The 27,606-nt window shown below is 38.8% G+C and overlaps 1 protein-coding gene across 1 annotated transcript in view; it reads left to right on the top strand.

Annotated features, from left to right (window-relative positions):
* LOC122797812 (synaptotagmin-1-like) overlaps window positions 1-27,606 on the top strand; it is a 1,293,557-nt gene that overhangs the window by 668,280 nt on the left and 597,671 nt on the right. The window lies entirely within an intron of this gene.

Here is a 27,606-nt window from a genome sequence, read left to right as displayed (position 1 = left end):
TACATACCAAGCAGAGCATTGTATTCTATAATGGGTCTAATGAGGCATGAGTACAGAGGGACAATGACCTCCTTTTTTCTGGATGAAAAGCCCTTAGTGATGAGGTGTGCCACGTAAAATGATTTTCTAACTGTTGTGGCTATGTGGTTATCAAAGGTGAGACTACTGTCCACCTGTGTCCCTAGGTGCCTTATCACACTTTCGGTGTTTAGTGTCCTGCCACCTATGTGGTAGTTCACAGGTATGTGTTTTTTCCCAAAGGGGACAACTATACATTTTTTGGCATTTAGCTTGAGCCCATGGCTCTGGCACCAGGCATCTGTTTCGGTAAGGCCCTTTTGTAGTATATCCACATCATTTGGGGATTCAATAATGGCTCCCAGCTTGCAGTCATCTGCGAACTTTGTAAGCCAGAGTCCCTTAGTGTTGGCCTGTACTTCAGTAGATGCCAAACAAGAGTGTTCCCAGGACAGAACCCTGCGGTACACCACTTGTCTGGAGCTGGATTTGGAATCGGCTACTTTTACAGTGTGTGTTCTGTCAGAAAGCCAGTTTGCAACCCATCAAGTGGTATAGGGATTAATGCCCAGTTTAGTAAGTTCATCTATGATTCCAGAGTGGGGGGTAGTGTTGAAAGCCTTGGCGGGGTACAAGTAGGCTGTGTGAACCATCTTACCCTCATCCATGGCTCTGGAGACTGATTTAAAGAAGTCGATCAGGTTCAGGAGGCAAGATTAACCCTTCACAAACCCAAACTGGGTGGGGTCCAGTGTTTAAAGGTTGCCAATGTTTTTGTTTATAAGTTCCATGATAATACGTTCCATGGCCTTGCAGATCAGGCTCATCAGATTGATGGGACGGTAGTTCCCGGGGTCCAAAGTGGATCCCCCCTTGTGGAGTGGAATTACTGTAGCTGTGCGCCACTCTGTGGGCATGAAGCCTGAGGTGAGGCTATGATTAAACTTGACACATAGGTGAGGTGCCAGTTCATTTTGTAGTTCATGCAGTACACAGCTCGGGATTTCATCTGGTCCCATGGATGCTGTATTCTTGGCTTTGGAGAGTGCGTTTTTTACCTGAGTGGCCGTGATTACTGGAATTTGGCATTCTTTTGGTATTGAGATGGATCCTTTAGGTGGTGAGAGGGGGGTGAAGTCGACATTGAATCTATCTGCCAGGATATTGGAAATATCCTTGGGATCAGTATATCTAGTGCCATTTTGCTGTAACTCAGAGAAGATCTGAGTATTGCCATTTAGATTCTTGACATAGCTATAGAATGCCTTGCGGTTATCTTTGAAATCTTTGGCACTCCTCCGAGAAATATATACCGAACAAGAGAGGTCCCAGGACTGAGCCTTGTGGGATGCCACTTGTAACTGGTTTGGAGTCTGACATGGCTCCAGCAATTCTAACCATGTGGGTTCTGTCCTTGAGCCAGTTTGCAACCCATCTAGTTACATAGGGGTTTATATTTAAGCTGGTGAGCTTATCTATAATGCCCGAGTGGGGTATTGTATCGAAGGCTTTTGCGGGGTGTAGGCTGTGTGGACCACCTTCCCCTCGTCAAGGCCTTGGTGACTGTTTCAAAGAAATCAACCAGGTTTAAGAGGCAGGATCTGCCCTTAACAAAGCTGAACTGGGTAGGATCCAGTGTCTGTAGGTCCCCAATATCTTTATTTATGAGGTCCATGATGATCCTTTCCATAGCTTTGCAGACCAAGCTAGTCAGGCTTATTGGGCGATAGTTTCCAGGATCCGTTAAGGCACCACCTTTGTGGAGAGGGACCACTGTTGCTGTATGCCACTCTTTGGGTACATATCCTGTAGTAAGGCTGAGATTGAACAGTAGTTTTATGTTTGGGTTTAACTCTTCTTGGAGTTTATGTAGGATGCAGTCCGGGACACCTTCTGGTCCCATTGATGCTGTGTTTTTTGCTTTGGAGAGGGCAGCTCTTACCTGAGCATCTGAGATGTCAGGGGGGCAGCACTCTGCTGGGATAGATATTTGCCCTTTTGGTGGGGGGGGGGAGAAGTTTGTGCTGAACCTGTCAGCTAGGATGTTGGCAATGTCTGTGGGTTTGGTGTATGTTTTGTCATTTTGGACTAATTCTGAGCATATCTGGGAATTCCCACCCAGGTTCCTAACATAACTAAAGAAAGTCTTGCGATTATCCTTAGTGTCCTGTGCAATTTTTCTCTCGACGCTGGCCTTAGACGATTTTATGAGTGCCCGTAGTTTTTTGCTAATACTGATCAGAGTATTATATTTGTATTGCAGTCTTACCTAGTGTTAGTTGCACCTGGAGAATTTCAGATGCATTGTGTTGGGCAACCAGCCTGGAGGTGTGATTATCCTTGGTGAATATGTACACTCCTCCACCTTTAGTGTTTCGGTCCTGGTGTGGTGGCCGAAAAGTGTGGTATGAGTTGTAGCCTGGTATTGCAGGGGTGCTCTCTGGAGCTTTGAACCAGGTCTCAGTTACTGCACAGACATCAATGTTCTCTATTTTTAGGAGAGCCTCAAGAGAGTGCATCTTGAGGTTTAGACTTCTAGCACTGAGTAGCATTACCTTCAGATTTTGCTTGCTTGTACCCGCTATGGTGGTAGTTTTGTCCTTTGAACCTTGCCTAAAAAAGGCACTATGGGGTGTCAAAAATCTTAGCCAGTAACCTGAATCCCAGGGGCGATAGGTGGAAACCACCTCTTGCAAAGCATCGTGGTTTGTCGATCATGTCATCTCAGGCAGACAGATACTGGATCCCCTTTGAATGACACCAGAAGCTTAGCCAGTTATTGAAGTCAATCATTTTGTCTTTATACTGTGGTATCATTCTGGGTGATGGCAGGATGCTACTCAAGGCTAGGGTCATACCTGCCTGGGCTACATGATCCAAGAGCTCTTCCATGTCTCTTTTCATGTAGTCCAGGGAGGTACATCTCAAGTCATTCACTCCAGCAATGACAATGACAGAATCATATTTGTACCTGCTGTGGAGTGACTTAAGTGCATGTATTATGTGGTAGATCCTGGAACGCGACAGGCAACTAACTGTAATTTTCTCCTTGTTCAGCCTGGTGAGAGGGACATTAGTGTGCCTGACTATAGAGTCACCTATGACTAAAGTGTTGGGTACGTTGTCTTGCCTTAGGGGCTGCTGTTGGGTGGCACACTGGTGTTGCAAGCTATGTGACGCTTTGGTTGTGTTTGGGGGTGGTGTTTGTTTGTGTTTCAGCTTCGGAGGTCCTTGTTGCTTGGGCAGGTTAATGTTAAGAACCTCCGCATATGTGGGTTTTGTGTTACTATGTATGGGTTTTGAAGGAATATGTGTTGTTTGAGGTGTTGTGTGGGTGTTAGCCTTCTCCTCTTGACTGTCTAGCACAATCTTGGCTGAAGAGAGCATTGCTTCCAGTTTGGCTAGGTAGGTGCATCTCTCGCAGGTTGTAGTGTTTGATGGTAGGAGGAGACAGTTGTCTGCGTACATGAGGCAATTGCTGCATTGCCCCAGTATGCCCACATTCAACAGTCTTTGTGTAGTGCAAGAGCTGTTTTCCCTTACTTTTTGGCAAGGTACTTGCAATTGTAGGCTTTCTAGTGCCTATGACTATTTTCTCCTTATTACCAAGGAGAGGTGAATGTTTGTAACAAATTAAGGCATCCTAGTGCTTTATAGTGAGTTTTAGAGAAAGTGCTGGTCACAGGTATACAGATTTTAGTGTTACTGCTGATAAACTAGATAGTTCTAAGGGAAAATTCAAAGAGCAGAGTTTCTGGCACTGGGAATAGTTTAACCTTAGCCCTGTGGTGCACATATTTATGTCAGAAAGTTGAAAGGGATAGAAATCAGCCCAAAATGGCCAATAAAAATTGCAATTTCAGAGCTGGAAACCACTCCTCTAGTGTTAGATAGGCAATACAATGCTCCCACTCTCACTGGTAAGCAGTAGGACCTCCCTCTACCCCAGCAAGGTCTGGATAGCTCTGAACACTGAAACTAAAAAGTCCTGAAACCAGCAAAGCCTGGAAACTGGACTATTCTACTAGAAAAGGCAGGAAATTAGCAAACAAGACGGAATTTTCTTGCTTTGGTTAAATCAGGCTAAACAAATCAGTTATACAGTAAATAAGCACAGAAAGGCTAATGCACTTGAGTGTATAACCCAGAACAGTAAACTCAATTAAAACTTTGCAAAATTAGAAATGAAAATTTTAACTTTTTAAATAAAGCAAGGTAAGTGCACAACTGGAAAACGACTTACAGGCAGAAATACACTGAAATAAGTAGCTAATCTACTCTTTAAGCTTTCTGAGAAGTGCAGGTAATAAAAATAACCAAAATCAGCAAAAATATGAAAAATTCAGCAAAACGTACTTGCAGTTAGCATATAAAGTCTCTCTTTCTAATTTCTGGTGCTGTAGTAGTCTGCAGGATGCCCAAACATGATCTGCTGATCTAAAACAAGCTCAAACACATGCAAACACGAGTATTTATGCCAGTGTTTAAATCTTCAGATATTATATTTGTTAACTTTTGAATCATGAGTAGGGAAGACGTGATATTTCATCGTAAATCCTATGCAAGTGTATGCCTCTACCTGTAAAATATTGCTGGCGAAGAAAGTTATTTAACTTGCATAACACTAAATATTTCACTTGTATACTTTTCCCAAAGGTTTGATGACTTCTCCATTACCAAAGTATGAATCTTTCTGGGTGGTAGGACAGTGGTGAGACAGACACCATTGTGAAAAATTCATCATGTTCAAATGGAACAATCAGCTGAACATTGTGCAATATAAGATGTCAGAACGGATTACACTAAGCTTAGGGGTATAGGGATCGAAAAATCTCCCAGTCAAAAAAATACAGATTTGATTTTAAAAATGTGTGAATGCTGTTTCAGACTAGTTCATATCAAAGAGTACTCACAAAATTGTAAGCTGCATATCCACCCTATTCCAGGCTTAGGTTCATAGGTTCATGGTACTCGGATGGTACTCGGTCTATACAAGCCTAGCCATAACAATTCCCTGGCTATTTCTTCCCACAATATTTACTTCAAGCACTTCAAGTTCACAGTAACCTGGTGCTAATTAAATTTCTATGTATTTATTGTCTTTGCAGGTTAGGCCCATCTGTAGTAGAAGAAATGTCATAACATATTCCCTCATCCCTCTTTCCTCTTCTTTGAATAGCTATTTCTATTTTCTAAGCTATTTCTATTTTCTAGGCTATCTCTTTACCCTTTTCGCTTAAAGTTTGTTTAAATCTTTAGGTCTTTTTTCTTTTTATTCACCCTCTTTTTCAAACTTCAATCCTATTTCTCCTCTCTTATATATGTTATCTTTTTTTCTCGCCTCTTTTACAAAGATTACCTTCTTTTTACTCCCTAACTCACCTTGCTCTCTGTTTAGTTCCCCTATATTAGATCATTTATAGGAAATGTTGATAGTTCCTATTTGTAAATAATTTTTGTTTAGGAACTTTCTTAATGGTCTCTGCATTTGTGTTGCTATTTTTTTTGTTTGTATCGATTTGCTCGTTTTGGATAATTTTCTTTGTATTTTGTGTGGAGCTTTTCTCCCCGGGCCTCTACTGAAAATGGAAATATATCCAGCTAGACTAGCCCGGTCAACAAATGTAAAATAAATAAATAAATACAATAAAAATATTCCTCATTTAAGAACATGTCAAGCAAAACAGCAAGTGCATATATGATGATAAATTAAACAAAGAATACTGCTATTATGAGCAAGATTTCATACCTCTCAATTGTCTAGATTTTTGCAGAATGTCCAGTTTTTTGCTTCATATTTTTGGTCTTTCCCCTCATAAAAGTTGTGTTTTTTGTAAGGACGCCACAGGTCTCGTTGTCAGTGGGACACTCACGGGTTGAGCTGCCTCATCCCATTGTCTGCTGTGCAAAGCAGTGGGACTTGAAAAGTCCTGCTTTTCAATCGTACTGAATTGCTGTGGAAAAGTCGCAATTACTTCGGGCTTTTCCATGGCAATTCAGTTATGTCACCAACCCGGACCTGCAGACAAAGCTGCTGCCTGTTACGTCTCGGTCCTTTAATTCTTGTAGCAATTGGCTGCAATTCATGAAAGGGGTGGGGATTGGGGCAGGAAGAGCCCTGCAAAGATCACAGCTGTATAAGCGCTTCTACAGCCTGTAAAAAAATTGCCGAGATTTGTTTTTTTTTTCTTTCTAATGAGCCAGCATCCATCCGTTCATCCAGCCAGCCAGCCATCCATCCAGCCAGCCAGCCATCCATTCATTCATCCAGCCAGTCAGCCATCCATTCATCCAGCCAGCCATCCATTCATTCATCCACCCAGCCAGCCAGCCAGCCAGCCAGCCATCCATTCATTCATCCAGCCAATCATCCATTCATTCATCCAGCCAGCCAGCCAGCCATCCATCCATTCATGCAGCCAGCCATCCATTCATGCAGCCAGCCATCCATCAAGCTGTCCATCCAGTGATTCATCCATCCAGCTGCTACTCCCACCAACCAGCTAGCCACTCCAGCTGCCAGCCAGCCAGTCAGCTAGCCACTCCAGCAGCTGGCCAGCTAGCCACTCAGTCAGCCAGCCAACCAGCCACTCCAGCAGCCAGCTAGCCAGCTAGCTAGCCACTCCAGCAGCCATCCATCGTATCCATAACAGCATCTCCTTCACCGCTCCTGTGGTGGCATCATGGTAGAGGGTGTGGCCAGTGTCATATTGGCCTCACCCCCATGTCTCACTTTGGCCCGCTTAAAAGGTGGCAACCCTAGTTTTTTGGCATATCATAGAGGGCTGGTCACTAAATAATGACATGCATTAGAGTTTCAGGCTTCATATCTTTCATAAAATGCATGAGAGTTAGTCTAACACCTTTCTAAGTTTATAAGAGCAATGTTTAAAATCTACCCCTATTTCAGGGCCTTTGCACCCCCATTATTTTTGGCTTTGTGCAGTTTCTTGCACCAAGAGGTTTAGAGGTATATGAATAAAATGTATTATAGTATATTGACAGTCATTTTCAAATATGCATATTTATAAAATGAAACCTAAAGAAGATGTTTAGTAAAAAGGGCAAATGTTTAGAAGAGTATATTGAAGAAAGAATAGATTATTAAAATGATGGAATAGTACGACTGAGTTAGAAAACATGGAATAATGTGTTAACCTCTACAGATATGAAGTCTTTACAAAAATGGGACTAAAGATGAGGAGCTAATGATGTAGGGGAATGTACTCCACAGTGGGAACTTGTAAGTATAATGAAGAGACTTAAAAGTAAGAAATAAATAGAAAAGACTAGACTGTGGGGGACAGTAGTGAAGGGTGAGATTGCCACACTGAAAAAAGCAAAACAGGCAACATTTTTTTTTCGTAATCAGGTACGCCTACTAGAAACAGGTACCTGTTTTCAGGGGTGGCCCAATAAACTTGTAGCACAGTCTAGTCCAACGACGTGCATGGCAACACTCAGCTGGCAAACAGAAACTGAAGGAATCAAACACAGGACTATGGGATAAGGCCTGCTGAGACACTCTGTGCTAAACTGCTTTACAGTGGAGTGCAGAAAAAATGAAAGTGAATGAAGGGATATGCATAAAGACAAACAGGCACAATAGATATAGTCAGGGCAGTACAAAAGGGATGAAGGACACAAATGGTGATGGTATAACAGGTGTGCACAGAATGGTCAAAATCAAGGTGCCAGGGAATGATAGATTATGTTATCATAGTGGCAGATGAGTGCAGAGGAAAACTGCTGTGAAAGAAGGTGTGTTTTTATAGAATGAGGTTTGTAGGTTGATGAACAAAGTCTGGTTGTATAGACATTGTAGGCACAATTACCAAAATGATTATTAAATTTTAAGAAGGGTAGTGTTAGCAAAGGAGAAGATGAGAATATGTTTGCTGTGAGAGGCATTTGTTATCATAACATACTTCATCTGTTACAATGAACTGACCGTATTTAAGTTTATGTTTTGAATTACACCCTTGAAGGATTTTATTGGGAGTATAGAGTTACATAAGGCTGAGCATATGAGAGCAAGTATGGTCATTTATCATAGGTACAATAAACTGAAACCATAAAACATCTGTATTTGCTTGATGGTATACTACAGCTTTGGTAACCACATTTGAACACATTTTGATATAAGGTAAATATTCTATATGTGATTGTCTATGTATGTATGTATGTATGTAGAGTATAATGAATTAGTGGGGTTAGATAAAAGCTTTTGGCAATCTAGGAAAAAAAGCAGTGACAACTCTGTTTTTCTTAGTTTTATGGCAATAAAGCTTTGATTGTAAACACTGCTTTGCTGAATAAACAAATACAAAGGTAAAGGCCCAAATAATCCATTTAGTTTATTGCTGTTTTTTAATTATTTTATTTATGTTTTTTTTAAACAGAAAATAAAAACAAAAGTGCTTGCTATATTGACTCCATGGAATATCCAAAACCATGTTTACAGTTGATAACAAGATATATAATATCACTCAAGTACCAGGATCAAAAGTGAGACAATTTTGATAAAGTAAGAATAGGGAAGAATGGAGAAGTTTTAACTTATATTCAGAGTGCTGAAAGAAAAAGAAACTTTCAAATCCTCTGAAAAAAGCTTTATGAGCAAGTTATGAAATTCTTCAGTAATTTATAATCCTCTGCAAACCTTAGTATGAAACAAAAAGTTAATGATATTTGAAGATCTGAAGGCAGATAAGGAATCTTTTAGCATACAGAGCTGAAAGTAATAAAACACTACAGCTACACAAACACAAAGCAGCTCAGAGGGCCTGTATTTCATCAGGTTTGTTAAGAGCCGTTTCTGATGATTTAAAGACCAAGGGACCAAAAGGAATAGCTCAGAGAAAATGAGTCATGCTTCAACAAAGTCTTTAAGAGCAATTTTTGAGCAATCTAAGGTCAAAAGGGTAAATGAAACACTGTCAATTCCTTGAATGTTTTCTGAGTCTTAATATTTTTCACAGAACTATAGTTATAACAGTCTGCAAACACATAAGCTTTAGAAAAAAAATAAGAAATATATATAAGATTTTCCAATAGATGGAGAAAAATGAAGCATTATAGGTTCATAGGTTCAGTTGGTACTAGGCTATCTGCCCAAAGGCATTTATAAACCTAGCTAAAATGTGTTGGCTTTCGCCGCCCCCTTAGATTAGTTCCCTGTGCCTCTGTCCAGCAGAGCCACTGAAGTGATCTCCGAGGTAAACTTTCTGTTTCCCATCCACTCGTCAAGGTTTCTTTTGAAGAGTGTTAGTGAGGAGCTCTGCCTAATGTAGATTGAGATCTTGTTCCAAAGCATGGGAAGTCTCTGGGACTGGAATATATTCCTCCAGTACGTCCTATTTATTGTTGTGGTGAGGTTTAGATCCCTAGAGCGTGTGGCTTGAGGGGATAAGGTTTTCTTTAGTTGGAACATGTCCATCAATTCTGGGTTGGACATGGCCTTGTATGTCAGGCAGAGATCACCTCTGAGTAGGCAGTATGCAACTGAGTACAACTGGAGTTTCTTCAGTCGAGCTGCATAGGGCATCTGTTTGAGGCCAGTGATCCTCTTGGTGAGGTACTTATGTGGTCTTTCCAGCTGTTGCAGGTGTCTTGTAAGGTACATCCCAAATGGGGCATTGTACTCTATGATGGGTCTGATGAGTAGAGGGGCACAATGACCTCTTTTGATCTGGATGCGAACACTTTTGTGATTAGGTGGGCCATGTAGAAAGATTTTCTAACCACTTTGGCAATGTGATTATCAAAGGTGAGATTACTATCTACTTGGGGGTCCCCAGATCCCTTATTACATCTTCCGTATTTAGGGAACTACCACCTATGTGGTTGTTTGTGGGTACTTTGTTTTTTCCAAAGGGGATGACTATGCACTTTTTAGCATTTAGCTTGAGGCCATGATTTTGACACCAGGTATCCGTCTCAGTGAGACCCTTCTGGAGGATGTTTGTTTCAGCCGGGGAGTCAATTATAGCCTCTAGTTTGCAGTCGTCTATGAACCTGATCAGCCATAGTCCTCCTGTACTTGCCTGTACCTCTGAGAAGTATATGCCGAACAGGAGGGGTCCTAAGATTGAGCCCTGGAGAGCACCACTTGTAACCTGGTTAGAGTCAGACCTAGCTCCCTTAACTCTCACCATGTGGGTTCTGTCCATGAGCCAGTTGGCAACCCATCTTGTGATGTAGGGGTTTATGTTCAGGCTGGTGAGCTTGTCTATAATACCAGAATGGGGAATGGTGTCGAAGACCTTAGCGAGGTCTAGGTAGACTGTGTGTACCACTTTTCCCTCATATATAGCCTTGGTAACTGTCTCAAAGAAGTCCACAAGGTTTAGGAGGCATGATCTGCCCTTAACAAAGCCAAACTGGGTAGGGTCCAGTGTTTGGAGGTTCCCAATGTCTCTGTTAATGAGTTCCATGATGATGCGCTCCATAGCCTTGCAGACAAACTAGTCAGGCTTATAGGGCGATAGCTCCTGTGGTCTGTTGTGGCTCCACCTTTGTGGAGCAGAATAACCATTGCTGTGCATCACTCTATGGGTATGTAGCCTGTGGAGAGGCTGAGTTTGAACAGTGTGTTTAGGTGAGGGGTTTGTTCATCTTTGAGCTCATGTAGGACGCAGCCTGGGACATCGTCCGGTCCCATTGATGCTGTGCTTTTGGCTTTGCAGAGGGCTGTTTTAACCTGAGTGTCTATGATTTCAGGGACTCTACATTCTTCTGGTATGGTTATGGGCCCTTTTGGGGGTGAGAGGTGGGTGACATTTGTGCTGAACCTGTCTGCCAAGATGTTGGCGATATCGGTTGGTTCAGTGTATTTTGTGCCATTCTGCACTAACTCCGAGCAGATCTGAGCATTGCCACTTAGATTCTTGACATAGCTTAAGAATGCCTTGAGGTTAATGTTGGAGTCCTTGGCAATTTTTCTTTCAAAGCTCGCCTTGGATGATTTTATGTGGGATCGTAGTTTCTTGCTGATACTGATCAGGGATGTCTTCCCATCTTGGGATTTTACTCTTTTCTGTATTAGTTTCCTCCTTCTATTGTATAGCTTGTTTATGGCAGGAGTCCACCACACTGGTTTCCTTTTCTTGGAGGAGTGAGTCTTGGTTTTGCTTGGGATGGCACGATCCATGGATTCTTGTAGCTGCTTGGACAGTGTTATCCTTCAGCATGGGGGCTTTGAAACTTTCCACCTCGGTCTTAAGTAACGTGAAGTTTGCTTTTGAAAAGTTTTTCACGGTGGTTTTCTTGTCCAGGGGTGGGGGCAGAATATGGATATCCAAATTGATTTGTTTATGGTCAGATCTAACCAGCGAGTGGTTGACCTCTGGTGTGGAACACCGGTCACCCATGTTGATGATGACCAGGTCCAATATGTTGTCACCTCTGGTGGGAGTTTTGACCAGTTGAAGCAGGGCATTTGAGTTTAAAAATACTAGGAAAAGTTGGGCAAGGGAGTTAGTACTTGAGTAGTTCTCCCAGTTAATGTTTGGGTAATTGAAATCACCCAATATTAGGGTGTTTGGTAGGACCTTTATGTTTCCCAGTGTTTCCAGAAATGCGGAATGGGGGTCCTGGGACATGGTGGGTGATCTGTAGCAAGCTACAATTTGAATTGCAGTTTTGCCCATTGTAAGTTGCACGTGGATGATCTCTGAAGCATCATGCTGTGCACTAACCTGTAGGTGTGGGTATCCTTGATGAATATGGATACACCCCCGCCTTTTGTATTTCGGTTTGGGTTCTGTGGCCAAAATGTATGGTATGAGTTGTAGCCTGGTAGTGCTGGGGTGCTCTCTGGAGCCTTAAACCTGGTTTCTTTTACTGCACATATATCGATTTTCTCCATACTGAGGAGTCCCTCGAGTGCGTGCATTTTGAGGTTTAGACTTCTGGCATTGAGTAGCATTACCCTCAGTTTTTTGCTACTTGTGCTATTTACGATGGTGGGTTTGTCTTTTGAGCCTTGCCTAAAAAAGGCACTATGGGGGTGGCAAGAGCCTCGAAAGCCTAAGGGTGACAGGTGCAAGCCGTCTCTAGTGAAGCAGCGTGGCTTGTCGAGCATGTCATCCCAGGCAGACAGACACTGGATCCCCTTTGAATGACACCAGAAACTTAGCCAATTGTTGAAATCGGGAATTTTTTCTTTATACCGTGGTATCATTCTTGGTGAGGGCAGGATGCTACTCAGGGCCAGGGTCATACCGGCCTGGGCTACATGATCAGAGAGCTCTTCCATGTCTCTCTTCATGTAGTCCAGGGAGGTACGGCTCAGGTCATTCACACCAACATGGACAATGACAGCATCATATTTGTACTTGTTCTGGAGTGACCTGAGTGCTTGTGCTATGTGGCGGATCCTGGCACCCGACAGGCAGCTAACAGTAACCTTCTCCTTATTTAGCTTAGTGAGTGGGACATCAGTGTGCCTGACTATAGAGACACCTATTACTAGTATGTGTGGCATGTTATTTTGCCTTAAGGGCTGTGATTGCATGGCACACTGGTTTTGTGAAGAATGTGTTTCATGGTTTGTGTTGGGGGATGGAGGTTGCTTAGATGTTTGCTTTGGAGGTCTTTGTTGGTTTTGCAGATTTTTATTTAGAGCCTGCGAGTATGTTTTCATGTATTTATGTGTGTTTTTTGCCAGTGCTGGTTTAATGGGTCTGTGTAAGACTGGTGGTGTGATGCAAATATTTCCCTTCTCTTCTTGACTGTCTGATCCAGTCTTGGGTTGAGAGAGCTTAGCCTCTAGTTTGGCTGTATAACTGCATCTCTCTCATGTATTAGTGTTTGGTGGTAGGAGGAGGGGGTTGTCTGTGTACATGAGGCAGTTGTAACATTGCCTCAAAATGCCCAGATTCACCAGTTGGACTGGAGAGTACACCTGAAACTGCCCTTTGGACATGCCTGGATAGGTACAGTGAACTGTTTTACTGGATGGCTAGTAAGGTCGAATAGAGAGCCTTGTCCTTTTGTACAGTACAGGAGGGTCTAGTGCTAGGGTTTATAAGTGCTTGCTATAGGTTTTGAGCAAGTGCGGGCTGAGAAATGAATGGCTTGAGTGCTTAAGCTGAAAGTTTGTCTAGTTCCAAGGGAAAAATTGAAGAGGGGACTTTGTGGAGCTGGGAATAGTTTTACCTTGGCTAATCGGCGCTGCCCGGCATGCAAAACCGGGCAAATGCGGTATTTATAGCAGGGAAATGAAAGAAATAGAAATTAGCACATAATGGCCAATAAACTATTAATTTCTGGGCTGAAACCACTCCTCCAGGGACAGATAGGCTGCTCAAAGCTCTCCTCTCTCACAGGTGAACAGAGAAACTTCCTTCTATCAAAGTATGGTATGGGCAAACACAGAGATTTGTAACACAGCCCTGAATTCAGCACTAACCTGAAAACTGGACTATACTAGCTTAGAAAGGTGGGAAGTAAGTGTATATATATATATATATATATATATATATATATATATATATATATACATTTTTTTTGTTTTGTTTTTTTTTTCAGAAAATAAAGCAGATACACTCAAAAAAACAGTTTAAAAGCACAGAAAAGGATACTTATTGTTTATATCGCAGATCAGAGTTGTAGTCAATGCCCCCTGTAATAAAGTAGGAAGAAACACAAATACAGTAAAAGCAGATGAATAAAGTGCAATTTATATATATATATATATATATATATATATATATATATATATATATATATATATATATATATATATATGTGTGTGTGTGTGTGTGTGTGTGTGTGTGTATATATATATATATATATATATATATATATATATATAAATAACAATAGAAAATGAACAAACCGACTTAAACAAGTTACCCAATTAACCAGAAAAAATCTCAAAACTGAGCCCTGTTCCAGCAGTCTTCAATTAGACAAGTTCTAACTGCACATCCCTGCTTACTAGGGTGCAGGGGAACCTTCACCAAAAAAAGATGGCCTGGATCAGTGCTCAAGTTATACAAACAAAGCTAGATTCAACAGGCCTGAATGTGGTCTATACTACAGCAACAAGGTGTACCAATTTCAGAAAGAAACAGTTCAAATAAGCAGTCGCAATAAGCCTGTGACAAGAAATTCCCAGCTCAGAAGGGCAGAATCCAGCCTCTCCTTTAACAAGAGTGCAGACCACAAACCTTCTTATTGTAGAATAACTGGCCTGAAGCCCAAGTGCTTAAGCCAGAACTAATGCACTTTTAGAATAGCAGACACTAGGCCTTCAGTCAGTAATTCCCAGCTTAGAAGGATGTAAGCTACCTATCCTGCTGCAACAGTGCAGACCACAAACCTTCTTAATGTAAAACAGCCTGTATGAAGCCCAAGTGCTTAAACCAAAAGACGTAGAATAACAGTTACAATTTAATCAGGCTATGACCAAGCAGTAATAAATGCAGCAGAATAAATAAAATTGAGTACTTTTAAGAAAAGCAAAATAAAGGAGGAGGAAACACAAATACAGTAAAAGCAAATGAATAAAGTGCAAAAATTCTTTTTTTTAAGTGCAAGAAGAAAGGAAGAAAGAACCTAAGTGGGCTGGCCTTCTCAAATCTTCTCTCTGTATTAAGCAGAGTGAACACTAGACTCAGAATATGATCTATCTGTACTCGGTTAAGTGAGCAAATGAGATAGACCCAGAAGGAGTGTTCTAATGCAGACTTACAGGAGGGGCGGGCAATTCTTGAGCCACCAACACTAATGCCAACACAGGAACAGGCAGGGAGGGTGGGGAACTAACTGCAGAGAGACACACAGCACACTGTTCAGAAACATACAATTAGGAAACAGAAAAAATGAAAATACAGTACTTTTAAAACTGCAAGTTTGTACTTAACAGAAGACTAAAATTCACTACAGCAAATTTCACTTAGCTTCAGCTTGTAATGCAGATGTTTGTAGCTAAGCAAGTCTCTCAGGAGTTGAGCATAAAATGATTGAATCCCTCTAGGCTATTAAATTTCAGATAACAAAGAAGTGATAACACCACTCACTCTTATAGCAAAATAACTGCAGGGAGACACACAGCACACTGTTCAGAAACACACAATTAGGAAACAGAAAAAACGAAAATACAGTACTTTTAAAACTGCAAGTTTGTACTTAACAGAATATTAAAATTCACTACAGCAAGTTTCACTTAGCTTCAGCTTGTAATGCAGATGTTTGTAGCTAAGCAAGTCTCTAAGGAGTTGAGCATAAAAAAAAAAAAAAAAGAAAAAAATTTAAATTATAAAGGGTTTACATTTAGGAAAGGGACAATTATGCAGTAGTATGCACAGAATGGCATAACAACACATACGCACAAATAGAAAAAGCCTGATGCTGTTTTACATGTTCAGTGTAATTAGTAAAACAGATTAGGAAAGCAAATATAAGCCAGCTCAGCTCTTTGGGATTTTACCTGCATACCTCTCAACCTGGAAACATCAAAACTCTGGACAAGGCCCATGAAAAATAGGTACAAATCTGTACGCTGATTAACATAAAATTAGCACGCATAATTACATAACCCCACCCACTCCAATGGAATTATGGGATACCAACCTAATTCAAACCCATACTGAACAGACAACCAAAATATGGCACTAGTGTCCCCCTGCAGCCATTCCAATGTCCCATTACCTGGCTATTTTGCCCCATTTACCATAAACACTAATGTGTATACTGCTTTACTTCTACACTGATTATTTGGATTTTATTTTTACATTTTATATCACAATGCACAAACACTAATAGATATCTGCTAAACAAAGCAATACTGTCTCACAATGAAAATAAACATAGCATTAAAACTTTTCTGCCCTTGAAACTCACATTTATTGAAACAGCATTGAAATCCACACCACATCCAAAGAAAATGCATCTGGCCAGTGGTGGATAAAGATTACTTTTGAGTTGTTTTCAAATCATAGGCCCCTTACACACAAAACAAGAAACATACATGGGTTCTTTGATACACCTTCCTGACTTTATTAAATTATATTCCTTGTATAATACAGCACACTTATTAGACTTAGAGCGCATTTTAAATTTACGGTTTGAACATTTTCCAGTAAGCAGTGAAACAAAATGAACCAATGACAAAACCAATTCAGAATATTTCTATCATAAAAGTCTACTTCCACACACACACATTTTTTTCTTATAATGCAGCACAGAATATAATCATTCTGATTTTCTGTTCCTGAATTTGGGTTAATATTTTTTGCTCTTTCCACTGAGACACAAATGCCCTTGTGCTTGACATTTGCTCACTTCTGTTCTATCTATAGCTACACCGTTGACTTGTTACACCCACCCCCTTTAAATGTACAACACAGTACAGTATCAGCAATGCATCTACAGACTGTTGGAGTAGAACTCACAGTCTTCTGCATCAAAAGCAAGCATTTAACTTGTTATGCTATTAACAATCCAAGCAGACTCAGCATAAGTCACACCAAACTTCTCTTCCCCTGAAGCTCTCATCTCCTTGTAAATTCCAGTCAACACTCAGCTGTATCTCTCAACTTTGCAGCACAAGAAATCCAAATTTTATTTTTTTGGGGTGGACAAAAGCCCAAAAACCAAGGACACATTTTAAGCATTGCTTATATAATTTTGGAAAGTTGCTAGAATAAAATATTGTGTTACCACCATGCTTTTCATTGCCAAAGCTTGAACAAAGGACCCTGTGCACTACAGTCAGAGCAACATATCACTATGCCAGATCAGCAGTTTCCTGAACTTAAATGCCTATTATTTAGTGAATTCAGTTCTCACGTCTTACCATAGCTCTCAATCTCTTAGCACAGAAATTCTGGACAACACCAGTAATGGGGAATACAGAATTCAGTTCTCACTTCACACCATAGCTCTCAACCTGTTAGCACAAAAAAACCTGGACAAAGCCAATAATAGGGGAATACATTACAGCCCTAAAAATAGGGACAAATTTCAAATGCTAACCATATAAACTTAGAAAATTGCTAGAATAAAAGGTTTTGTGTTAACATTTATTTTCTGAAGAATATGAAGTCTGAAATTCAAATGCCTGTCATTATTTACTGAATTCAGTCTATTTTATGAGGAACAGAACAAATATGAGGCATAAATCCAGAGCTTTCACAAGGGGTGGTGGGTAGGGACTTTAGGTTGTCACTTGTACCGAAGGTTCACGGTTTGAACCTATGTACCTCCTCTAGCCACCAGGTATATTCACCTGGGGCATTTCACACACATACACACACACACACACACACACACACACACACACACACACACACACACACTTTTATTTCTGAATAGAAAATGGAGTAAGAGGAATAGTGTTTAAGAAAAGAAGGGAAAAATTCCCACAGTTTGGGATCAATGACTGAGAAAGCATGGTCTGTGCAGCAAAGTCTAGTAGAGGACATGAATGGTTAAGATGTCTAAGGTTGTATGCCGGTGTATCTCTGAATAGTCTGAAAGCTATTGGAGGGAAAACATAATTCTTGAAAAGTTTAAATAGTTGAGAGTCAAGCAGAAAAGCAGTATGTTGTTTCACAACTAACCAGTTAACTTTTTCACTAGTTTTTCAATGATGTTCATTTCTTTGTAAGAGAGTGCTGAATCGGCAAATGGCACTTAAAATGGACTGAATGGTGGATACATTTCTTTTCAAAGTTGTAGCAATTAGCAAGAAACAGTAGTCTAGATGACCAGTAAGGTATCTTCACCTGTGGCATTATTACAGGGTCTGGATAGAAAACGTGAGATTCTATTAGCACAGAGTAGGAGATAGTTGATTCTTATGTGTGTAATCTAGGTGGAGATGGGACTTAAGGAAGAGGTCAAACCAAATCCCTAGGTATTTGAATGAAAGTGGCATTTTCAATAATGTTATTAAGATAATTAAGGATTTTTGTTAAGTGGTCCACTTCTATTACATGGGCTAACCAAAGACTCAGTTAAGTTATCCAATAAATTATGCAAAACAGGATTTTTTTTTTATAATTGTAATACATTCAGATATAGGGGTTTATGTACAGATAAGAAATGTCTGATTGTTATGTTCTAATATTCATCAAATTCCAAAGATTTGCCAATAATTCTTTCATTGTTAAGCTAGTGTTCCATAGCCGTCATGTGGGAATAATCATACACCAAAAAATACTATATTATTATTTTAAATGCATATGTCATTGCTCAGTCTTAACATAGCAGTTCCTTAAATTTCATTGGTCTGGCTTTGGAATGGTATGCCAGTATATTTCAAAAGATCTTAAAAGTCTTGTCTTTAGAGTAAAGAAACATGAGACAGTTATAGTAATTAAACATTTCCAAACTGTGAGTATGAACAGTACTTACTTGGCTCCACTATTAGTTTTGTTCCATCTCCAAATATTATTTTATAATCGCTACTTGTTACTCACAATATGATAAGCTATAACATAAGCTTACACTGTTTTACTGCTTCTTGCTTTTGGCTTGCTGTGTCTGTGTGCATGTTTGTGTGTTTGTGATCACGATTATCAAAATGTTAAATAACAAGCTATTGCTATCGCAGCATGAAAAATAAAGAATTCCAAATTTATTTAGTGCCAAGCCCACATCTACCAAGCGTAAGAAGCCTCTGGCATGCCATTTTCAGTATGAAGGTTGTTCTCAGATTGTTACAGTATTCTAACATTTACAGAAACTGAAATATTTTATTTTTTATGTTACTGTATCTTTTTATTTTATTTTGTATATTGCAGTAGAACTGTATACATTCTAGAAAACGACATAACTCAGAATAAAGATAGCTTCATAGTTTTTGTTTTTTAAGCTTCACTTTTCATGATATGATTTGACACATCTTCCACTTTACACTTCCAAAAGCTAAACTGTTAATATTCTGAACATCCAGATTATTTTAATTATTGTGTCATTTGCAGTTAATAATATTGATTCCAAATGCTACCCTCTTGAGTGAATCATTACCACAGTACAAAAAACCTATACAAAAACCAACTTTTTCGATTGTTATATTGTGTTTTCATGCACGAGCTGAACCAGAAATTATTACAGCTCACAGCTTAAACATCAAAGGTAAAATAAAACAGTAACATTAATAGCTCTAAATACATATGGATTTCTAACTACAGCTTTACTAAATCTCTCTGAACAGTTCATTAAATATTTATGTAAAATCACACTGGCTTTCTGTTGTCAATTATCATGTCGTGTTACAGGTCCATGATGATACTGGACAGCTAAATGTAATCTACTAACATGGATCAATCAGTAGCTGATGGCATAAAAAATGAAGGGGTGTCAAGATTTCTCTGTCTCTCACTCACTAATATAACTATATCAAGCTAACAACATGGGAATTAAAAAAAAAACACATTCCAACTCTCCCTCTGTGGATGAAAACCAAAATACTTAGACTTCAGATGCAGATGACACTGTACAAATCCACAACAAATGTGTTATTATCCCTTGCCCAGACCCCAAATAAACAGGATGCACACACACACACACACACACACACACACACACACACACACACACACACACACACACACACACACACACATAGTTTTCTCACTTGCTTGCAGGTCTGCCGTAATCCATTCAGTTCTGCCAACCCGTTGCTGCTGTTCCTGCTCGCATTTGTAAATCCTACACACTCACACACAAGGTTTCCTTACTTGCTTGCAGGTCTGCCATAATCCATTCAATGCTGCTGACTCATTCCTGCTCGCATATCCATGTAGTGCTGCCGTTCCCTGCTTGCATTTGTAAATAAGTGGTCTGAATTGAGTTGCTTGGGCAGGTCTGCCATAATCAATTAGGTGCTGCCGTTATTTCTGTTGTTCCCACTTGCATTTGAGCAGAAAGTTCTACGTGCATGACATGAGCTCCAAGGAGCTCAATTCCGACAGGCTGGTAGCCCTGACGGAGCTGACGCCATCGTGCACATGATGACGTCAGCTCCATCAGTGCGAAAATTAAAAAAACAAAGAAAAAAATCATAAATGAAGGAGTGACACTCGGGAATCGTGGCACCCCTTCATTTGAACCCAAAAACTCAGTAAAAAACAAGTAATTTGGTGCGGTTGGGAGGTATGACCTGCATTATAGTAAATTCCTGCTAAAGTACAACCAGATGTAAAACACATGTTCTTATGTCATTGTATTTATTGCATATGTATGTATGTATGAATATCATATATGAATGTATTTTACCCAGTACAGTAATTCAAATTTAGGCAACACATGAAAATAGGCTCTGCCCAGTCCGATTATAATGTTATAGTGGGATTTGGCTTTATTGGCCTAAATGTATCCATAAAGACTTAAAGAAAAACTCCTCCTTAGAACTAAAAAAAAAAATCTATTTTTTCACCATATCTCTGTTTTCTCAGCTATTTTAACATCTCAAATTCACTCTGACTGCTTCTTATAGAATTTTAATGTTTCCTGCAAACTGGCTGTCAGTGGGTCTTGACATATCAATGTGATCTTATTTTTCTTCAAGCCTTTCTCTTTCCCATCATCCATTTCGTGTCTGCTTTATATGATTCATACTAGAAATAAGGAAGTAATGGTGCATTCCCATTCCATTGACATATAATGGAATTAGTATCAGTCACTGTTGTCTTATATACTGTCTGTAACAGGACTGCTTCTTTTATTTCCTGAATGGCCCTCATCTATGTGTGACTGAGGGCTTGTTTTATAGTATACTAAGGAATTATACAGCTGCAAAGAAAACAGTTGATAAATTGCAGGCCTTTGCTCAAAGTATCTTTTTGTTGTCCAAGATGAATTGACAGTCCCTTCCCCTACACTTTAGTGAATGTGTTATACCTTACAATAATTACAAGAAAAATATTTTCTGACTTTTCTCTAAATGTCACAGACATCTTTGATACTACGTTTAAGTCATCTTAAAATGTAAAATAGTATAAACAACAAGCATTTAAAGTTTAAGCTTAACATTTCAATACTGTGATGCTGATTATGTAAATTTGACAAAAGAGGTGACAACTGCCTTTGAACCATTGACTGATCTAATTGCTCTGTTTTGGTATGAAAGGCATGGATACATTGTAAGCATCTGTGAATCACTAAAAGTTTTCTTCCTGTCTGCGACAAATACAATGGAAAACCATTTCACACCTTTTTGTCTTGTTTACAGCAGCCTGAGCTCTAGACTACAAATTTCTCTGTGTCTGTGATATGCCATAGAAGTGTAGACAAATTCCTCTGCAACTTATGGGAGAAGTTTCTCTATTATATGTGAAAAGTGTCTCTATTACAGGAACTTTAAGTTATCACATATTGAAAACTCTAGCCAGGATAGGTTTTCTTGTAGTTATTGCCAACAAAGATAGCTAGCTAGCTGAATGATAACACTAGCTAACTAAATGGCTAATTAACTAATATTGAACTATTCAGTGCTGTACACCACATAGTATATTCTGCTTCAGGGAAGAAAAACATTAAAATTAAAACAATACAGTTGTACAGAAAAAGGTTCTCAAGTGAAGAAGTTTGATGAAACAGTTACAACAGTAAGCAATGGTCATAATATAAATAATTAAGAGTAGGTTGCTGATCATAACATGCTTATTATGTATTTAGGCCACCTTTTGTTGTGGCGAAAAGTGGACTTAGGCCACTCCCCTTCAACCTAATATAACCCGCCCATATCCCGTCTGGTTTCTGCCCATTTTGTGACATCACTACCACATCATATGTAAGGAACAGAAAAAAAGAAGTTGCAGAGTTCCACAACAAGAGTATAACACTTTAATAAATAAAATAACAAAAGTGAGCGCTTTCATGATCTGCCCAAATCGCTTCTTCAGACTGCTACAAAATGATACAACTGCAGTACATCATATACAAAAAGAACATTGATCATGAACACATTAGAAGCAATTAGTATATCTTGTTAAACTAAGGGCATGTCAATACAGTATGACTAAAACACAAATGTTTAAAAAGCTTTCAATGCTTCAATGCCCATGCTTTGAGGAAGGGTTTGAGGGACACTGCAACATTAATGCCTGGGGGTTTATCTGCATTCAGTTTAATTATCCATTTTTGTTCTAGTTCTTCTGTCCTATTAATCAAATCTCCCCCTCTTGGTCCTTTATTAATAACGTCTAACACAAAAAAATTAAAAACATGATGTATACCTTCCTTCTCAACATGTTTAGCAAGGGCATTGGTTTCTTTAACAGCTGCAATATCTCTCATATGTTCTAATACATGTTCTTTCAACATCCTATTTGTTTTACTTATATAATAAACTTTACATATTTGACAAAAGCTAAAATATACAATATTTTTAGTTCTACAATCTGCATAGAAACTTGCATCTATTTTAAATTTTTCTCAGGATGAACAAAGGTAGTACATGAAAAAATATATCTACAGGCTGTGCATCTCCTACATGGATATATTTTATTTACGGATATGGATTTTTATTTCCTTATATGCATTGTTAACAAAGGAATTTTGCAACCTGATTGTTTGTTTGACTTATGACTGTTTCTCTCTCTGTAATATTATAATTTTTGAAAATGTCTGTATTTTTGTATAATGATGGAGCTTTTCTCCCCGGGCCTCCGCTGAAAAAGGACATTGTATCCAGTCGGATTTTTCCCGGTTAACAAATGTAAAATAAAATAAAATATATGTCCCTTTTCTCTGTGAAAGGATTTCATGTCTATTACAAGATGGTTTATAGCATAACTGCCTTTTTAATGATTTCTTATTAATAAAAGAAAAATGTGGTATAGGGTCTATAACTCTATCTAATTCTTTTATTGCAGTTAGGATATTCCAGTTCTTCTTAAAAATGCTACAAAATACATTTATATCACTAGTAAAAGAAATAGGAAAACGCGGTTTAACTTCATTATCATTTCTGCCCCCTAACTGTTATCTACTACATGTTCAGAGAAGTAGGGTCAGCCTTTTGTACTTCTTTCACTTAGTGCATGATTTGCATTAGCATCCACTTCTGATTTAGAATAGCCTCTGCTAAGAAAATCATCTTTCAGCATTTCAGTTGTTTGCATAAGGTCATTATCAAAATTATGTAATCTCATATTCCTTAGCATCTGTCCCTTAAGGACATTTTTACTCACATGCCTGGGATGCATGCTATTTTTGTGTAGTAGACAGTTCTTTTTTGTTGGTTTTCTGTATAAACATGTCCCTATACTATTCATCTCTGATTTTTTAACCATAACATCTAAAAATTCAATATTATTGTATGAATATTTATAGGTAAATTTTAAAAATCTAGTTGTTTGTAAATAATCGATAAATTCAATCTGTTCCTTTTCTGTTTTCCCCCATAAAATAAAAAGGTCATCAACAAAACATGTATACCATATCACATGCTTACTATGTTCATGCCCTTGTAATAGGAAAGTATGATTGCACTAATGCCAGATTGGCATAGCTATTGGCACAAGCAGTGCCCATAGCTACACCAATCTTCTGTAAATAATAATCACAAAAATTAAAGACATTATTTTCTAAAACTATCTCTAATAATCCACATATTAACTCAATTTTATCATTAGAAAATGATTGCTTAATTGTTAAAAAAGTTCTCTAATATTCTCTATGCCCCATTGGTTAGGGATAACTGTAAAAAGAGAAGAAATATCTAGAGTAACTAGCATAAACCGTTGGTGTAAGCTGTCTGTACATATAGCTTTTGTAAAAAAGTTCTAGTGTCCTTTAGGACCGAATCACATGTGTCTAGAATAAGATGCAAATTCTTTTCGATAAAAATAGACAGTGATTCAGTAGCCCAATCCTTACTATAGACGATAGGTCTTATAGAGGGGCATGTTGAATTTTTGTGGATTTTTGGAAGCCCATATATAATGGGAATAATCGGATGTTCTGTTTTAAAATACTTAAATAATTCTTCAGAAATCATATGTGTCATTAACATGTCAAATAGAAAAAATTCATTTCTATCTATCACTCCCTTCAATACAGTTCTAGTTATTTGTATGTATGTCTCAATATCAGACAATAGGCTCAACATTTGTTCAACATAAAAACATTTATCCTTAACAATGATGCCCCCACCTTTGTCCGCTGGTCTAATTTTAATAGAATTTAAATTACGTAATTCTGACAGTGCACACATTTCATCTTTACTCAAGGTGAAAAAAGATTGTGGTCTATCACATTCAAAGGTCTCACAAATCTCTTTCTCACACACTGATACAAACAAATCTATCATAGCATGTGTTTTAGATATAAAACAACTAGGCTTTCTAAAACAACCAATCCTTGCACCAGTATCAGTATTTGTGCCTATTGTATCAGGAAATAGTATTTTAAGAGTTAATGTTCTGCCAAAAAGTTTCAATTCCTTTAGTATTTCTACCATGTCTGTTTTTTGGGCCAGTATACAAGAAGGGCCTCTGTTTAAAACAGCTAATTGCATATCTGTTAGTTGTAATGAAGAAAGGTTAACTACCAACCCTTTTGAATCTGGCTGCATGTGTTCATTTCCGTTTTTAATACTTCCTGCAGTACTCTGACTTATTTGTGCCTACTTGGTCAATTCACTCAGCCACCAGGTTGAGCTTATACTTCTGTTGGTCCTCATACCTGTGGGGGCACTGTTGGCCAGAGTGGGTGGTCCCTGCTGTGGATGACAGGTGCTCACCAAACTCATACCAGATATCAATCTTTTTCCACTAACTTCCTGTTGTGCACACCTGGATTTTCTTCAGATATGACCTCCTAAGAAGATGGACCATTATCAAGATCTCTCTGTCTGAACAGCTCAGAGCGTGGCCTCATGCCTTCAAAGTTACTGCCATAATTCAAAGTGCCAGAACCAGAATGAGGAAAGCATGAGCAGGTGGTTCTCAGATTTAGAACCACTCTCTCTGTGCTGTGACATTTCCTTGACCAAACCCAGTTTATCAGCCGGAACATTAGAACAGGTACTGTTATTCTTAGCAAGCTTGGTTTATACAAAATTCTATGCCACATACATGTTTTTTAAAGGCATACATTCACATTTCATTTATATGCTAGATAAAAACCAGTATGTAATCACAATGTTTCTTTATATTACTTACAGTTGCTGGGTATTGACTTTAATATATTTTTTGGAGTATTACATATGAATGTCATTTATTCATGTAGTACAGCAGCAGTATATTGGAGGGGTTGAAGAAACACATATTCCTATATATGTAGTTACCAACCTTTATTAAATGTTGAATGGTGTTAGGTAAAAAGGTTTGTCAAATGCAGTTAGATGGGTAGAGATTGTAATTTATTCATGCAGTAGACCAGCAGATTTTTGTTTTCTTTTGGGGGAGGGGGTTGCAGAAATAGCTATTCCTATATGTGTGATCACAAACTTCTATGAAATGTTGAGTGATTTGAGGTGAGAAAGCGTGACAGACAATGTTAGATGGACAGAGATTACACCTCATGGTTGTGCAAACTCTCATGCATATGTCTCCATTTTGTTTCTTCTAAATATAATCAGCTTTGAGCATATCTGAGACTATCTGAACATTCCCACAGCATGATAGGGACTGCTGTGGACTGTTGTGGATGCCGTTGCTTTCTAAAGTGTGCTCATGTAAACCCAAGGCCACATTCATGAGCAACAAGAGTGATTTACATGCATAAGTGACCATACATGTTCATGTACTACCGTGATTCATAGAGATAAAAATGACAAGGCCTAATTTGCATATAACATTTGTAAATGGACCTGAATTTATGTAAAATACTTTTAATACCACCATATTAACTTGTGATTACTTGAGTTAGGTGGCAAATGACTTAGGAAACCATGGGATTTTTAAAGTAAGAAAAAATAATAGCATTAGTGTTATTTAATATGAAACAGTTCAAAATTATGTAAACTTAGTGAGTTAACTTGAATAAATGTTTATTTTACTTCTATTATTGGGATATTACAGAAGTAATGTGATGATATGGGCAAGTGCCAGCATAGCCAGCTGGAGTTTTGTAAAGAATGATACGTCCTTTGAATTTCAAACTGGTTTATACAAGATGCTTGTGTTACAAATGTATTAGAACTATATGCCATTTGTATATCAAACTGATTTGTACTGATGTTTTTGCTGAAAATGTATTTGTGAGGTTTGCATGTGTTAAAATGTATCAACAGTGTTCCCTGCTGGAATGAAAAGAAATGTACATGTATTATTGCAGCTACATTAAATGCACAAGTTAGCTCACTTTAAGAAAAATAAGGGAAATGTAAATGAGCTGTCAAATCATTAAAATGGCACCGACAGTGATGAATAGAACTGGAGACACCAGGTCTGGAAAAAAGCCTTTGCTCATTAGCTCAGTAAAAAGAGGGGCAGCCCTAGGCACTGCCATAAACAGATGTGTATTGTAGCCGCCTATGATAAATTCCTGTCTCAGCTTCAAAGGGGAATGCTGTGAGAACATAGAATTAGGTGACCATATGAGATATTTCTGCCAGCCCACTTCAAAATTATATTTTAGATATTACAAAGAGAAATCTCAGAGTATTGACTATTCTGTTTTGGGGAATCTGACTCACCCACAGAATCTTGCCTTGCAGTAGTAAGTAACTTAACTGAGAATGGTAATTCTTTTAGCTTAGTCAGGAATACAGTGAAGCTTAGTTTAGATAGTTTTTTCTTTATTTGTTTGAGTCTGTCCATCAATGTACTTTTCAATATTTCCTGTGATCTGAACTCTGTGGTTTACTGTGAATATATATTCAGTATTTTCATGCTCTTTTATTATTTATTATTAAATATATTTTAACTTTTATTGTGGCTGGTCCTTGTAGCCTTTGAGAGTTGTTGTGTCTTTCAGCTTTTCCCGGTTAGGGGTCGCCACAGCAGAACTCCGGTCTGCTAATGATTGGCAGTAAATTTTTACGTGCCAACTTGCCAGGTCTGATGCACAACCTTCAATGAACGGACGTCCATTCACGCATGTCGCCACACAGAAGACGCTGTAACTGAGAATCGAACGGGACATGAAGGTGCTTATATATATTTGGTGGCACTGTGTGGGCCACTCCAGAAGGCATAACTGTTTTGTTCAACTACCGTCATTTGTATTAGTATTAATATTGCACAGTACAATTGGATACTGTTTGTAAGAGCCTTATTGTAACTGACTGGTGGCAGTGAATCTACCTTACAGTCTGGGCAAAGCTGGTAGAGCACATAATCTGTGCCAGCCTTTCCCGTGTATATGTATGTGCGTGTGTGTGTGTGTGTGTGTGTGTGTGTGTGTGTGTGTGTGTGTGTGTTAAATCTTAAAGCGTGCATGTGTCAGCTACTTGGGACAGGGACAAGAAGCACTGGGTTCACAGAGAGGATGCTGGAGGACTTGGCTTGGACACTTTGCTGAAGATCTAACCCTACAGCTGTACCAGTAGGGATTCTTATTGAGGACGTGGAGGGAGGCAGATATAGAGACATCCATACCCCAAGCTTAATGTGTTCCCTGTGTGCTCTTAAGGGAAATTGCACTTGATGCAGAGAAGCCCGCATCTGAAAATACTTA

Source organism: Protopterus annectens, chromosome 3.part1 (assembly GCF_019279795.1).
Source record: "Protopterus annectens isolate FY-2018-M chromosome 3.part1, PAN1.0, whole genome shotgun sequence".
Taxonomy (NCBI): Eukaryota; Metazoa; Chordata; order Ceratodontiformes; family Protopteridae; genus Protopterus; species Protopterus annectens.
The sequence above is the reverse complement of the archived record's forward strand: the minus strand, read 5'-3'. Positions and strand labels throughout refer to the sequence as shown.